Below are 6,000 nucleotides of genomic sequence, written 5' to 3'. Positions count from 1 at the left end.
GGTAGCAGGCTCAATGCCCAGCCTTGGCACATGCAGAAGGCAACCAATCAATGTGTCACTCTCCCATCGATGTTTCTCTCTGTGTGTCTCTCCCCCTCCATTCTACTCTCTAAAAATCCACGGAAAAAATAGTCAGGTGAGAATTAGCAACAACAAAAATGCAACCGATTTCTTTTTAAAAAAAATATTTTTTATTGATTTTTTTGAGAGAATTGAAGGGAGAGGGAAAGGGAAAGTGAGAGAAGGAAAAAAAGGGGGGGGGGGAGGAACATCCATATGAGAGAAAAACATGAATCGTTTTCTCTCATACGCAGGGCAATTATACCAACATGCCCTGATGGAACCAAACCCACAAACTATTGCTTCACAAATGAATTATACCAATTTGCTGTTTTTTCTTGATTCAGTATTGGAATATTGTATGTTTCTAGGATTTTATCAATTTTTTCCAGAGTGTCTAATTTTTTTGGCATATAATTGCTTGAAGTATTTTCTTTATAAAAAATTTTATCTTTATGGTTGAAAGTATTACAGATGCCACTTTGTTGTTTTTCCCATTGACCCCCTCCACCCCACACCTGCCCCTCCCAGGCCTTTACCACACTATTGTCTGTGTCCATGGGCCATGCATACATGCATGTAGATTCCCCAGTTAATCACACACCACCCCCCCAGCACCTCCACCTCTCTCTGAGATTCATAAGTCTGTTCCATGCTTCCATGTCTCTGGATCTTTTTTGTTCATCAGTTTATTTTGTTCATTAGATTCCACTTATGAGTGAGATCATGTGACACTTGTCTTTCTCTGACTGGCCTATTTCGCTTAACATGATGCTCTCCAGGTCCCTCCATGCTGTCTATAAGGGTAAGAGATGCTTCTTTTTTACTGCTGCAGAGTATCCCATGATGTAAATGTACCACAGCTTTCTATCCACTCATCTGCTGATGGGCACATGGGCTGTTTACAGACCTTAGCTATTGTAAATTGTGCTGCTATGAGCATAGGAATGCATACATTCTTTCTGATTGGTATTACAGGTTTCTTAGGATGTATTCCTAGAAGTGGCATCACTGGGTTGAATGGCAGTTCCATATTTAATTGTTTGAGGAGACTCCATACTGTTCTCCAACAGTCCGCATTCCCACCAGCAGTGCACTAGGGTTCCCTTTTCTCCACATCCTCGCCAGCACTTGTCATTTGTTGATTTGTTGACGGTAGCCATTCCGACAGGTGTGAGGTGGTACCTCATTGTTGTTTTAATTTGCGTATCTCTGATTATCAGTGACTTTGAGCATTTTTTCATTTGTCTCTTGGCCATCTATATGTCCATGTTGGAGAAGTGTCTATTTGGGTCCTTTGCCCATTTTGTTTGTTTGTTTTATTTATTTATTTTATTTATTTTTTACAGAGAGGAATTGAGAGGGATAGAGAGTTAGAAACGAAGAAGAAGACGGGGCAGCACCGGTCAGAGGAGATCCTCCCACATGCCCTGGCAGCCCTGCATGTCTGTGGCTCTGTGCAACCAGGCGGCCTGGTTCCCACGGGTCTCACAGGCAGAGCTCTGCTCGTTAGCACTGCATTTTGTCAGTGCTTTTCTGCATCGATGGAGGTGAGGGGTAACCCCTCTCTCTGTTGATTGGGTGCTCCCTTCTAGGTAACTAACTGTTTTTCTCTTACTGCTTTCAAGATTCTCTCTTTGTATTTTGCCCTTGGAATTTTATTATGATGTGTCTTGGTGTGGTCTCTTTGGATTCCTCTTGTTTGGGGTTCTGTGCAGTTCCTGGACTTGTAAATTATTTCCTTCACCAGGTAGGGAGAGTTTTCTGTCATTATTTCTTTCAATAGGCCTTCAATATCCTGCTCTTTCTCTTCTTCTGGCACCTCAAATTTGGTATACTTAAAGCTATCCAAGAGGCTCCTTACACTATCCTCACACTTTTGGATTCTTCTTTCTTTCTGCCTCTCTGGTTGGGTGTTTTTTGCTTCCTCATATTCCAGATCTTTGGTTTGACTCTTGGGGTACAGTGATCTACAGTTGAGTTTCTGTATATTCTTTATTTCAGACTTGTATGCTTAATTTCTGACTGGTCCTTTTTCATTTTTTTGGCATTCTCATTAAGGTCCTTGAAGGTATCACTAAGCTTCTTGGAGATCTCATCAAGTTTCTCATTGGTTTTTAGAAGATTCTTGAGTAACCTTATGTGATTCTGAACTCTGTGTTGTCCAATAGTTTACTTTCCTCCATCTCTCCCATTCCTGACATGCTTCTGTGTCTCCGCATTTTGGCTGCCTCCCTGTCCTGATGGAGTGGCTTTGTGTGGTAGGTGACCTATAGGGGCCAGTAGCTCAGCTTCCCCAATCACCTGAGGTGGTTGCTCTTGGTACACCCCTTTGTGGGCTGAGTGCAAAGTCTTGGTGTAGTTAAGCCTTGACTGCTGTTAGTACACTGGGAGGAATTGACCTCCAGGTCAATTGGCTGTGAGGAACCGCTGTGTCTATAATGGAAGAACTGCTACACTGTGGGACATGCTTATGGTGCAGGCCTTGTTTCAGTGGGGCTTTGTTGCTCACTGAGTCCACCTCCTGAATGTGTCACTTATGGTTAAGAGGAGTTGAAATCTGGTGTCTCACACTGACCTCCAATGGGGCGCAGTTCAGCTGCAGTCTGAGGCCACCCTGCAGGAGCTACAATGAGAACCATGCCCTCTCTTCACTGCTTGGAGCTTGGAGGCTTTGGAGCTGTCTGCACCAGGTTGCAAGTTTGCTAGGTTAAACTGCAATAGAGAAGGTCATTCATGTGCAAAAGCCACTGCTTGGAAGAGAACCAAGATGGCAGCCTAGGTAAGCACCTAAGCTGCCGCCTTGCACAACAATTTCAAAACAGCAACTAAAATCAGAATGGATATCATTCAAAAACATAGGAAAGCTGGCAGAGTGGGAAATCTACAACCAGAAAGGAGAGAGGCTCACAGATCAGATTGGGAGTGGCAAAGCACTGAGGTAGGGTGACACACGCACAGAGAGGAAGTGCAGCTGAATGCCTGGCTGGTGGGAGGGGAAAGGAAGTCCCCGATTGCACTGAACCCTTTCCGACTGCACTGAACCCCAACCCCGGCCGAAATCCATGGACCCAGGCTCATACGGATGGAGTCATGACTGTAGAGAAAGGCACCTGGGAGACTGAGGGAGCCGCAGCAGGCAAGGTCTACAGTCGCGTGTGAGTGAGTGCACACAGAGAGGTCTGACCGCAGAGGTTACTGCAGTCTCTCCATAGCGGAAGGAGTCAGAAGCTCCAGACTACAGGGACCCAACCCAGTCTGGGAAAGCCCCTGGGGCACCCATGCTCTTGCACGGGGAATCTGGATGGTCAGGAGGAAACTCAGGGGAGCCACAGAAGGCAGAGGTCAGGTGGAAACTCAGGTAAGCACACAAGGGCGGGGCTGATGGGAAGCCAAGACTGTCAGCTCAGCCCTGAGATGCCGCCCCATCCAAACTGAGCACAGAGGCTTTTGCAATTTTACAAGTCTGATCCTATAAGACTGTTTCTAATACAGAAGGTATCCCAGAGTAGACACAGCTGATACCCACATCCAATTGGCTTGAAGGTCAATTCCTCCCAGGGATACCAACAACAATTAAGACTTAATTACAACAAGGCTGTACACACAGTCCACAAAGGGGTGCACCAAAGCTTACCTCAGGTAACTGGGGAGGCTGACCCACTGGGCCATATAGGACAGCAAACACACAAAGCCACCCTACCAACTCTGGGAAGCAGCAAAAATACCGAGACAAGGAAATAGATCTCAAATGAAAGAGATGGAGAACAAAAGACTGGATATAGAGTTCAAAACCACAGTTATAAGGGTTTTCAAGAATTTCCTAGAAAAGGCCTATAAAATAAACGAGACCTTTGAGTATATGAAAAGGGATCAACTAGAAATAAAGAATGCATTGTCTGAAATAAAAAATATTATACAGAGTCCTAAAAACAAAATGGAAGATTGCAAGAATCAAGTCAAAGATTTGGAACATAAAGAGCCAGAGGACATTCCTTGCAAAAGCAAGAAGACAAGAGAATCCAGAAAGTTGAAGATAGTGTAAGAAACCTCTGGGACAACTTCAAGCAAACCAACATCAGAATTATGGGGGTCCCAGAAGAAGAGAGAGAGCAAGATACCGAAAACATACTGGAAGAATGACAGAATGTCATAGTGACAGAAAACTTCCCCCACCTGGTGAAAGAATTAGACTTACAAGTCCAGGAAGCGCACAAGACCCCAAACAAAAGGAATCCAAAGAGGACCACACCAAGACACATCATAATTAAAATTCCAAGAGCAAAAGACAGAGAGAGAATATTAAAAGCAGCAAGAGAAAAGCAGGTAGTTACCTATAAAGGAGCACCCATATGATTGTCAGCTGATTTCTCAACAGAAACCATGCAGGCCAGACGGGAATGGCAAGAAATATTCAAGGTGATAAATAGCAAGAACCTACAGCCAAAATTACTCTACCCAGCAAAGCTATCACTCATAATCGAAGGCCAGATAAAGAGTTTCACAAATTAAAAAAAAAAAAAAAAAAAAAAGCTAAAGGAGTTCATCACCACCAAACCAGAATTATATGAATTGCTGAAGGGGGTTCTTTAGGAAGAGGAAGAAGATAAAGATAAAAATTATGAACAACCAATACATAACTATCAACAAGTGAATCTAAAAACCAAGGGAATTAAAAATCTGATGAACAATATTAACTGGTGAATATAATAGAATCAGAGGTATGGAAGGGGAGTGAATTGACGATTCTCGGGGAAAAGGGGAATGGGAGGTGTGGGAAGAGACTGAACAAAAACCTTGCACCTTGCACCTATGGATGAGGACAATGGGAGATGGGAAAGGGCAGAGGGTGGAATGGGAACCTGTTGGAGGGGAGCAATGGAGGGGGGAAAAAGAGAGGAACATTTGTAATAATATGAACAATAAAGATTTTTTTTTTAAAAAGCCACTGTTGGAGCTTGGGTGTGTTTGTAGATTGTGCAGGGTAGAATCTCAGGGTAGGTTTCAGGGCGTCACTAGGCTAGGGCGTGGCAAACAGCGATGGCTGCCCTTTAACTATCTCTGCCTCTCTGACCAGGTCCCCGGGTCTCGCACCCCAGCACAGCAAACAATTATTCTTGTGTGCAGTTCTGCAAGCAAGCCACCCTCACTTTCTGACCCGATGGCAGATAGTCTAGTTTCTCCCCAGAAACTGGCTTTCAGAGAGATCGGGAGATTATCTCTCTTTGAGTTGAAGAAAGCAACGCCCTTCGCCATCCGGGATCCGCTGCCTGCCCGTATCACCCCCGTACCTCAGTTTTTCAACATTTGTGCCCTGAATGCTCCTTTCTCTTTCAGTCTAGTTGCAGAGCTTCCTTTCAGCCAGCTTTCCCGTGGTTCTGGGTGGTAGACGTTTTGTCTGTTAGTTGTAGTTTTGAAATTGTTGTGCTCAGCAGCAGTTTAGGTGTGTTTACCTAAGCCACCATCTTGGATTGTGAGATATTTTCTGTTTTGGACAAAACTCCATTAGGCTGTGTGATATAAGGGTGGAGACTATCTTATTCATTGTTTTAATCCTAGTATTAGTACTCAATGACTGCATGCCCATAAAGAAAGCCAGTTTCTATAGCACTTTATACTAAACTAGAGGCTTAGTGCACAAAATTCGTGCATGGCGAGGTGTCCCTCAGCCCAGCCTGCACCCTCTCCAATCTGGGACCCCTTGAGGGATGTCCAGCTGCCCATTTAGACCCGATCCCTAAAAGGGCAGTCAGATATCCCCCTCACAATCCAGGACTGCTGGCTCCCCTGCTCACCTGCCTGCCTGCCTGATTGCCACTTAACCACTCCCCTGCCAGCCTGATCTACGCCTAAATGCTCTCCTGCTGTCCTGATTGCCCCTAACTGCGCTCTTCTGCCAGGATGGTTGCCCCTACTGCCCTCCCCTACATGCCTGGTTGC

This window comes from Pipistrellus kuhlii, unplaced genomic scaffold, assembly GCF_014108245.1.
Source record: "Pipistrellus kuhlii isolate mPipKuh1 unplaced genomic scaffold, mPipKuh1.p scaffold_m20_p_23, whole genome shotgun sequence".
Lineage (NCBI taxonomy): Eukaryota > Metazoa > Chordata > Mammalia > Chiroptera > Vespertilionidae > Pipistrellus > Pipistrellus kuhlii.
Note: the sequence above shows the minus strand (reverse complement) of the source record.